The 11,103-nt window shown below is 32.5% G+C and overlaps 1 pseudogene; it reads left to right on the forward strand.

The window, feature by feature from the left end:
• Positions 1-3,536: 3,536 nt before the first annotated feature.
• On the forward strand, positions 3,537-7,499 carry LOC114720542 (phosphate transporter PHO1 homolog 3-like; annotated as a pseudogene).
• Positions 7,500-11,103: the final 3,604 nt, after the last annotated feature.

An 11,103-nucleotide genomic window follows, 5' to 3' on the forward strand; every position in this document is an offset into this window, starting at 1 on the left:
TTCGGATCCGACGTCGACGCACTAATATATCGATACTTGATTGATTTTTACTCGCAACCATCAATCTTATTCTTTTTCTTTCTCCTTTCTGTTTTGTGTAAATTACATTGGGGTTATTCTTAAACAGTAAAAGCAATGATATATAAGAGGAATATAATCGCTAAAAGTTATATATATATATATATATATATCTCTAATTACAATTACATAAAAGGAGTCCAACTTCATTTTAGAATTTGTCACTTTGTGCATGGTCTCTGTTATCAAATTGTGAAATGATTTATGTGAAAGTAAAGGCGAGTTATTGTTTTTTTTCTCTAAAAACAAAAAGATAAGTTATTGTTTATATATATATATATATTTTTTGGTAGAGAAGTTATTGTTTATATATATTCTCACATAGAGTAACAAGTTTAAAATAAAATAATTTTTTTTGGGATCAATACACTTTTTAGTCCTTATAATTTATTTTTATTTTGGTCTTGGATTCTATAATTTTTTTTTTTCCCGTGGCAGTGGCTTGGTCCGCATAATTGAAAATCATATATATTGGTTTTAAGGGGCAAAATGATTCAAATACTTATTAAGATATAGGAAATAACATTTTAAAAAAATGAGGAATATTGTATTAACGTTACTCCGGCCAAAAAAAAAAAAACATTGTATTAACCCTTTTCATATGTATATGATAATCAATTTATATTTTTTTTGTACGTATGAAAATAACAAATTTTTAAATCGAAAAAGTAGTTTATATTTTAAAATAAAACAAACTGTTTATATCTTTTGTATGCAGAATAATAAGGAAAAGAGTATAACTTTTGTTGTCTAAAATTTTAATTTACAAAAGGTGATAAATTCTAAAATAATTTATACGGGAGTAAAACAGGTTGTTATTTAACGGAGCTAAAAAAATTTCATATCAAACAAGTTGCTAGTACAATATTGAAGAAGCAAATTTTAAAACAAAACATGTATATAAAGTTTTTAATTTATTCATATACTCCTTTGGTCATTAATATAAGACCTAATTATTAAGTTGATTTTGATTTTAAATATAAGATCTATTTCTCATATTTATTAATTTTTTCTAAATTACTTTTATAGATACTCCCTCAATCATAATCAAATAGAAAATGGAGGGGGATATTAAAAAAGATGATTATAGTATTTTAAGAAAAACATATCATATTTTTTATAATTAACTAATTTATTTAACTTTTTTAATATAATTAAATTAGTTAAATAGGTCTTATATTAAGAGCAGGAGAAGTATTATCTATTTTCTTTATATACAGTTTTTATTCGTTCTTATGTTACATGTACAATTGGCTTAAAAAAAAAAAAAAAGAAGACTGAAAAAACATAGACTGCACATCCTTATCTTGTTTCATTCTGACTGGAATAGGTTAGGGAGATTTCGGGATAGAATTGTTCTAATCCCCTCTTATTCCATGAACATTCTTATTAAATACTAAGCTTTAAGATTATATTTGGTACGGAGTATTGAAAATGAGAGATAAAAATTGAGATTGGAGCTGAAAATATATGTTAAAAGGATACTTATCATGAGTGATTTTTTATCGTGTGGGATTAAGCAATCCCATATAGATAAGATTGAAGAATACCACATCCCCTCATGGTATTCCCCAATCCCACATATATAGATTTGTCTAATCCCAAATATCATATAATTACTCATACAAAATACTTTTTTAATATAGTTTTATACTTTCAATTTCAATCACTATTCTTCATTTTTAATATTTCGTACTAAACGGGATCTAATTTATTTGAAATTAAAAAAAAAAGTGATTAATTAAATGTAAAAGAGTTGTTGGAAGAACCTTGGAATAAAAATGTGGAGATTTGTTAAACATAATAAACTATTAAATAAAAATAGATTATCTTCAACGCATTCCCACCTTTACTTTAATAAGGCGACAACCCCTTTTATTTTTAGGTAAAAAAACCCTTTTATTTAATCAATTAAAATCACTTTTATTCTCTTATTTTAAACAAACAGCGTGTCAAAATAAAATATACGAAGAGAACGGCCACAAGCAGTACACAAATTTGAAATTTTCATCATTCCCCACCCTCGATAGCGAATGGTGGCGGAGGATAAAAACGTAGGCAATATAATTAGCTTATTTGTACAAAAACAATAAGAAAAAATTAATTTTTTTCTTATAATTTTGACTAAGTATAATTCAATTTTTAATAGGACAACCAAATCCTTATAATTTTGATTTAACTATAACTCAGTTCTTAAACTTTAACTCATTGCAACTTAAAGAGTGTTTGGATAGAATCAAAACTATGGTTTTAAAAGTGTTTTTACGGTATACGAAATAAATATGTAAAGGAGTTTATCTCGATTTACAAAAAAGTGTTTTTCTGAAGCACTTTTGGTACTATCCAGACACCCTTTTAGTTCCTATGGTTTAATTATTTAAAATATTTGCTCTTATATTTTAAAAAAGAGAATTATATATTTTATGAAATTTAGAGACTAAGCTTAAATCGTTAAAACCATAGGAATTAAGTTACACCAAGTTAAAGTTTACAAACTAAATTATAACCAAATTAAAATTATAGAAACTGAGTCAAAGTTTATAATTTAAGTTACAATTAGGTTAAAAATATAGGTATCAAAAATTAATTTTCTCCAAAAAAAAAATAGATGCATTCTAATTCATATGAAAAAAAAGGAGAAAGATCAGTAGCGTATAGTAAAATGTCCCGGGACCTTTTTTTTCCCATTGAATTCATTCCTGGTCCATTTGTTGAGTTGGATTGGCAAATCCCTCCCACATTTCTGGCTCGATGACTTGTTTACAGAGATCTTGACCGGCCTACCTGCCTGGCAATGATCTCCAACTACATGCATACTTGTTTCTGAATAGGGTGACCAAGTCTTATAAATTTCATATGAATACCACTTACTCCATCCTCACTTTTGTATACAGAATCTGAAAGAGATTGGTATGACTTTCACACAGAGAAAGAGAGAGACAGTTTTGTGTGTGCGCATGCACATTGCACTATAAATAATTTTGTTGCAGTCATGAAAGTTTATTTGTCTCGTTTTTATTATTAAATGTTCAGTTAGATTGTTGGATAATTGAAGTCAAAGCGTGTTGCCTAATAATATAATTAAAGGATACTAATCTTCAATTTTTAAATTATAATCAAATCGCCGACCTGTTTATTTTAATGAGCCAAAAAAACCTTCAACTCGGAACCATCGACCAATCATGAATTAATCAATGAATGAAAACAAGTTGTGTTCTTTTGGCTGGGATTCATGCAGCTTCTTGTAAAGAAGGGGTACGATATTGCTTAAATAAAAACCATTATATTGATTAGATATATTCAACTTGCTTTTGATTACGCGTTTAACAAACTCTAGTAGAGCTCAACTCTTACTTCTCATTGTTTCTGAAAATATGTCCGTTGCTTTCTGCTCTATGACAGATTCTTTATCTGAACTTTCAACTTGCAAACATGATCTGAAAGAGTCTTCTTTTGTTTCTGTGGTGAAGCTATGGATATAAATAATCATCCTTTCAGAAACTTTGTTCACAGGGCTTTTGAGCTTAATCATCCAACACTTCTTTTCCCTTCTTACTCTACTTTCTGTGATCAGTCTGTTTTCTGCAAGAGCCAGTGAATTGTTATCAACTATCAAATAGTTCTTGTTGCTTAGAAAGGCCAAAAGATGAAGTTTGGGAAAGAATTTGAGGCACAAATGGTGGCAGAATGGAAGGAAGCATACATGGATTATAATTACTTGAAGACCCTTTTGAAAGATGTCCAACGCTACAAGCAGAGAACCAAGCCACCACCTGCAACTCCAAGGGGCCTAAAGAGAAAGCCAACACTGTACAGGGCTTTCAGTGGACTCATTCAGAGACAATCCTACCATTCCATCAATCCCAATGAACATGATATTGAGAGCCAACCCATTATGGTGAACTCAGTGCAACGAGATGGATCTGAAAGCTATAAAACTACTTTTCTGATGGCTGCAGAAGAAGGTGGAGAATATGAGTTGGTATACTTTAAGAGGCTAGATGATGAGTTTAACAAAGTGGACAAGTTTTACAGGTCTAAAGTGGAAGAAGTGATGAAGGAAGCTGTCATGCTGAATAAGCAAATGGAAGCTTTGATTGCTTTCCGGATAAAAGTTGAGAAACCCTCTCAATGGTTTAATAGCTCTGTCGAGATGACTAATCTTGCTTCAGATATTGCCACTTCAGCAGCTGCATTATCATCTTCTACGCCCAGAGGAGCCAAATTGCACGGTAAGCCTTTATTAACATTGCTAGTTAGGATAAAAGCCAGGATCAATTCAACTGCTTGATCATCTTAAAGATTAACTTGAGCTCGCAGAACGGTCATGGAAGTGTAGTGAACTGATTTAATATTCCTCAACTTCCTAATTTCATAGCCATGGAGACGATCAATGAGGAAAGTATCCACAATAGTCAATCAGATGACTCCACTGAGAACAAAGATGATGAAATTCAACTCAATCGCCTAAAAATTCAAACAGATAAGGAAAAAGATAACAGGGGTACCAAACCAGCCCCTTTGGAAGTCCTCAATCATGTTCGATTGAACAACACCCTTGAGACTCCTCGCTCAACGATAAAAACTTCCTCAATCACTCTACACAAACAGAGCTACAATTCAACAGAAAGAATTTGAAGAAAGTTGAAGAACAACTCAAACGAGCTTTCATTGAATTCTACCAAAGCTTCGACTACTAAAGAACTACAGGTTATATTTGCTGGCATTCTCTTTTGTAACCTCGCCAAGTATTGTTTCTTTTATATTTCTTCTTCATAATCATCTGTGTTCTTGTTAATTAAGCAGCTTTCTAAACACGTTGGCATTTTCAAAGATAATGAAGAAATATGACAAGGTACTCCTCCCATTTCTAAAACTACTGGCACGGAAGACAACCAAGAAACTTAAGTAGCCCCTCACCTTCTCTCACTCCATATCACAGATTACATCAAGAAGAGCAGCAAAAGCTTATGTGAGCATGGTTGACAAATCCTACCTCGGCAGCTCCGACGAGGTGGGACCTTTATAGGGAAAACCATCAAACTCAATATCATCATATTCCAAAACATTTTAATAAAAATTAGCGAACTTTTAACATCCTTAGTTCCTTACCGGTTTTAATTGTTCAACTTTCCTATACAGGTCACCAGGCTCATGGAGAGGGTGGAAAAAACATTTATTAAGCATTTCTCCAACTCTAATCGTGATTACGGATTGAACCTCCTCAGACCAAAACAAAGTAGAGCAAGCCATAGAATAACATTTTCCACGGGTAAGAATCAAGATTTACTGTGGTTCAACAATTTTCGGCACAGGTACATATATAGTCTATGTTATCTTTCCCCTGACATTTTCCTTTGTTCAAATTTTTAGGCTTTTTGGCTGGCTGCACAGCAGCACTAGTTTTAGCGGTTACTCTGGTCATCCATGCTCGCAAAATTCTGAATCACCCAGGGAGTACTAAGTACATGGAGACCATGTTTCCTCTTTATAGGTAACCTTATTATTCAAAATAAAAGTGCTGAGATTTGGTTTCAAAAGCCCATAGTTTCGTCCAACGAACTAAAACTTACACGTATTATTTAACGTGTGAAAAACATTTCCTGCAGTTTGTTTGGATTCATAGTTCTACACATGTTTATGTATGGTGCCAATATATTCTTCTGGAGGCGATACAGAGTGAATCAGACATTTATTTTTGGTTTCAAGAAAGGATCCGACTTGAGCCACCTTGATGCTCTCCTCCTAGCTTTTGCCATTGCTGTATTGGCACTAGCCGGTGTACTTGCGAACCTCGACATGGAGATGGATCCAAAGACAAAGGATTACAAAGCCTACACTGAACTAATTCCTCTTATCTTGGTTATTGTAAGACAATTAAACTTCCACAGAATTCATTGGATCTTCGTTTAGCTTCCAAACTCACGTTATGGATTCATTTCTTCCTTTGCAGATTATGGTTGCCATTTTATCATGCCCATTCAACATCATGTATCGTTCTGGCCGGGTTTTCTTTCTCACATGCCTGTTCCACTGCATCTGCGCTCCTCTCTACAAGGTAAAGAACATAGCGGAACACATATATAATAAGAAAATGCTCCCACTTATTAAACTCTAATCTTCACTAGAAATCTGACTTATGCCATGTCCAATGTTCCTTAGGTCTCGCTCCCAGATTTCTTTTTGGCGGATCAGTTTACTAGCCAGGTTCGTGAGAAATAAAAATGATATGACAGCGCCCCAGCATTTCACATAACTCATTTCATTCCTTTCTATGCATCCAGGTGCAAGCTCTCCGAAGTTTAGAATTCTACATTTGCTACTATGGTTGGGGAGATTTCAAGCAAAGAGAAAACACTTGCAACTCAAGCAGCATATTCACAACATTTTCCTTCATCGTTGCCGCGATTCCATACTGGTGTCGTTTTCTCCAGGTACCAACTCTCTCCCCTCCAACGCTTCATACCATGCTAGTCGGAGCTTTGAAAAGACAGAAGATGGCAGAATGTCCTTCTTCTTTTGACCTTCAAACTAGGAAGCAAGGACGCTTCTAAGAGAAAACCTTTATACCTGTTGAGCAAACACAGTGCAACACATCAACCACAACCGGATTCATTCGGTTGTATTGTGTCAAATGTCAATGTTCAATTTTAATGTTTACTGGCTCCCAAATGATCTTTCTCTTTCTCCGATTAGTGCATCAGGCGACTCTTTGAAGAGAAAGATGCAATGCAAGGATATAATGGGGTGAAATACTTCCTCACAATAGTAGCTGTTTGCCTCAGAACAGCTTACAGCCTTGATAAAGGAAGCACTTGGAAGGTGCTTGCCTGGGTGTTCTCAGTATCTGCAGCAATCGTTTCTACATATTGGGACCTTGTCATGGACTGGGGCCTCCTGCAAAAGAATTCCAAGAATCGCTGGTTAAGAGACAAACTCATAATACCTCATAAAAGCGTATATTTCACAGCCATGGTATGAATTTAACACAGAAATCTTCAAGCAGAATTTGAAATCATTTTTATCTTCTCTATGGATTGTATTCTTGGGAATTGCTGACAAATTGTACCATTGCAGGTGCTGAATATCTTGCTGAGATTTGCATGGTTGCAGACAGTACTGGATTTCAAGGTTGACTTCCTGCATAAACAAGCAATGATAAGCATTATAGCTAGTCTAGAGATCATACGTCGGGGCATATGGAACTTCTTCAGGTAGGACACAGAAAATTTGTTTGGAGTAATCTAATTTTTTAAAGTTAAAATGACTGAGCAGTGAACTGCTGCAATCTAAAATTTCAGAGTGGAGAATGAGCATTTAAACAATGTGGGCAAGTTCAGAGCTTTCAAGTCTGTGCCCTTACCTTTCAACTACGACGATGCTGAAGACAAGGATGAGTAATTCGGATGCAACGTCACGCAAGTATATACGGTCGACTCTGTGGTTTGATGGTTGCAAAGCGTAGAGAAGTAGGGAAAGTGTAATGAAAATTCATGAACTTATTCAAGTCTATTGATTTGCATAAACCCATTTACTGTGTCTAATCATTTTATGTGAGGCTGGTCGTGTTTTAAACCAATCCTAAAAGTTCTGTATATCCTCAATGTCGCCCCCCAGCGTCACGGCTATCTTAACCACTGCCTCGCCCCCTTCTCTGCCGCCCTCTCCATTCTCACGTTTGCCAAGGGCAGAAATGGTCCAATGGAAGTCAAGACCCTTGGAAATGGGCTTGCAGCGCGCCAAAATAACATTTCTCTGACTCCCACGTACCAAACGCGACGGAGGGTTAACAATCTGGGGTTAGTGAGAGCATGAGCGGGACGGATGCAGTAATATTAGGCTTCTCAGAGAGTTTATTCACTTAGCTGGACTTGGGCCTACTTCTCCCTCATACTGGCCCATTTCATGCACAGTCTTTTATGAGGAAGGGCCCATAGAGGATCATAACACTTCGTTACCCAAAATTCAATGGCCTAACAAAAGAGTTAGTTCCTGATGATTTAAATTCCCGCTAAAAAAGTACTAATATTTAGTACCTAAATGTATCTTGAATAAGATTATTTTACACAAGAATATACTTGTGCTTAGGAAAAACCATTATCATAACAAATACTAAAGTATTTTTAACAAAATGCAAAAACAGAAATTAAATAGGATGGGGACTAATTCCCAAACTCTCTGTTTCCACAATTGCCTGAAGATCAAATGGGCAAACATCAAACAATAAGGACTCAGCCATCCTTTTCTTTGCCAATGCGTCAGCAACTCCGTTACAATCAGCGGGAACTTTTTGAAGTTTCACTTCCCAGTCATACTTGAGCAAACTCTGGATTTGTTTAAGGGATAATTAATTTATAGCTCCTTATAGTTTCAACTAATTTTGAATCAAGTCCTTATAGTTTTTTTTCTTTTTATCAGGTCCTTGTATTTATTTTTCTTTTTATCAAGTCCTTATAAGTTCACCTTATTTTTAATTAAGTCCCTGAATTTTTTATTCTTTATTTTATAAATTCTAATAGTACTATTATATAAACATAAAATAGTATATATTATTTAATATTAGTTTATAAATAATAATATTCTAAAGATATTGAATTATTATAATGATTTTAATTTTTTCAGCAAAAAAATTAATTGTGCTAGAAATTTTGCCTGAATTAATTAATTCTGTTACTTTTTTATTACATAATTATTAATTTAATTTTATATTTTATATTTCAGTATTAATCTATTTAATTAAGCTTATATTTAATTAATAAATAAAAATTAAAACTACATGGACCTGATTAAAAATTTAGTGAAATTATAAGGACTTAATTAAAGAAAAATAAATACAAGAACCTAATTAAAAAAAGATAAAAGTATAAAGACCTGTTAAAAAGAAAAAAAACTATAAGGACCTAATTCAAAATTCGTTGAAACTATAAGGACTTGTGGATTAATTAACCCTTTGTTTAAATACCAAACTACTCTTTCCGTCCCTTATTATAAGATTTAATTTTTTAAATATGTTTGTTTCTTTTTATAAGATCTCTTTTGAGTTTGTTTGAACATTTAATGTATTATTACCTATTTTATCACTAGTTTAATACATTTAATACATTCTCTTTCCTCATTTATCTTACTACTCCCTCCGTTCCTTATTATAAGAGACATTTGATGCTTATGATATGTTCCCATATATAAGAGAACTTAAAAGTTGTTTCTATTTTTTTGTATTGATTTCTTATTTTATCCCTATTTATTTTGTCTCCAACTCATACTCTCTCTCTCCCACTTTTCTTTCTTTTAATAATTTAAGTGTTCTCTCTCATACTTTCTCTCCTTATTAATGGGGGCATTGTTGGAAAAAATATTATACTTTTTACATATTAATTGTCCTCAACTAATTTTAACTGTTTTTTTTATCAACGTAATTTGGTTATTTGTCTCTTATAATAAAGAACGGAGGGAGTATTATTCTCCCATGTCTACCCATTTATATTTAGGAGTATATTTGAAAAAAATTACATTTGTTACATATTAATTTTTTTTAACTAATTATAATTATTTTCTTAAACCATGTAGTCTAATTAAAAAGATCTTATAATAAGAAACGGAGGAGTAGAAGCTGTATTGTCAAAGATGCTCTTTTGTCAAGAAATCAATAACATTATTAGCATCCGAGTCATTCATAACCTGTCTGAATCCGCATTGTCAGGTGAAGATTAGGCCCTTGTGAATGGTCCATTCCTCAGCCTCATGAGCACTACAGATGCCGATGTTATGAGTAAAACCAAAAATCCAGCTCCCACTAGCATCATCGACATTGATTTTGTACCAACCCGAAGATGGGCGTACACTGCACATTCATTGCGCCATTTTCTTCATTTTCTTATTTAAGGCAGAAAAAGGAGTTGGCCCACAACTATTACATTCAAGGAAAAAAACAAGAGCCGACAGCTTGTTCCGTTGGAGGGGAGGAAAAATAAACTCATTTCCTCTTGTTTGCTTAGAAATTTTAGAACGGTGAAAAACCAAAATATCTCCTCTTCTTCCCTGTCCTCATTTTAACTCTTTGAAATTGATTTTTTTTTCGGGGAAGGGAGCTAAACTTTTTGACCATTTTGTCTTTATAATTTATTTTGGTAATATTTCATTAATACCCATAAAATATATTATTGTAAAATTTATTTCAAATAAAAAATATATAAGTATAATTAAAATAATATATTTTAATAAAAATCAATTTAAAGCAAAAAAATTATTACAATGAAAAATCATATTAAATTATAAATTAGTTAATTTTTACAAATATATTATTTTATTGATTAAAATATATTTAAAAAATGGAAAGAAAAAACATAACCGAAAAAATTTCATTTTTTCAGAACACATAAAATTTTTTAATTCGATTATTTGAATGTAGTATTATATTAATTAAAGTAAAAAATTATGATACTAATTTTTAAATACACATATTAATATGAAAAAACCAAATATTTGTTGAATTATGTAAATTGAATTAAGATGTAAATTAATTTATATAATATATAAAGATAAAATGATAAATTAAGTTTGCTGTCTCTCCCTTCTTCAAATATCCCCCTTTTAGATAAGGCTAAAACCTTCCTGTTCCCATCCTCACCTGCCCGCCTTTATCCAGTCGCCCCACCTTCCTCTCAAACCAGAAAGGTCCGTACAAAAGATAGGCTTGCCAGGGCATCATCTGCCCCCCTCTATGGAGGTAGGGGCAGTCGGGCAGAATTAAATTGACTTGGTCATCACATTTAGACCATTCCAATATTGACTATTCACTATTTAGGAATGTTTTTGGACGTTCTTTTGGGTATTTTGATTTTCATAATCCCATTATTTTAACTTAATTTTCTTTTTTGGTGACCAATTTGTGTAGAGACTCGTTCATATTCCCCTTTATTCTTTCAATTAGCTTGAATAATATTATCAATGATTATTAGGGTTTCTCTTCTTTACCGTCCTATAATATTATTATATTGAAAATGTTTATAAAATTAATTAGTGGTC

Source organism: Neltuma alba, unplaced genomic scaffold, assembly GCF_004799145.2.
Source record: "Neltuma alba isolate B1F8T4 unplaced genomic scaffold, ASM479914v2 tig00011988_pilon, whole genome shotgun sequence".
Classification (NCBI taxonomy): Eukaryota; Viridiplantae; Streptophyta; class Magnoliopsida; order Fabales; family Fabaceae; genus Neltuma; species Neltuma alba.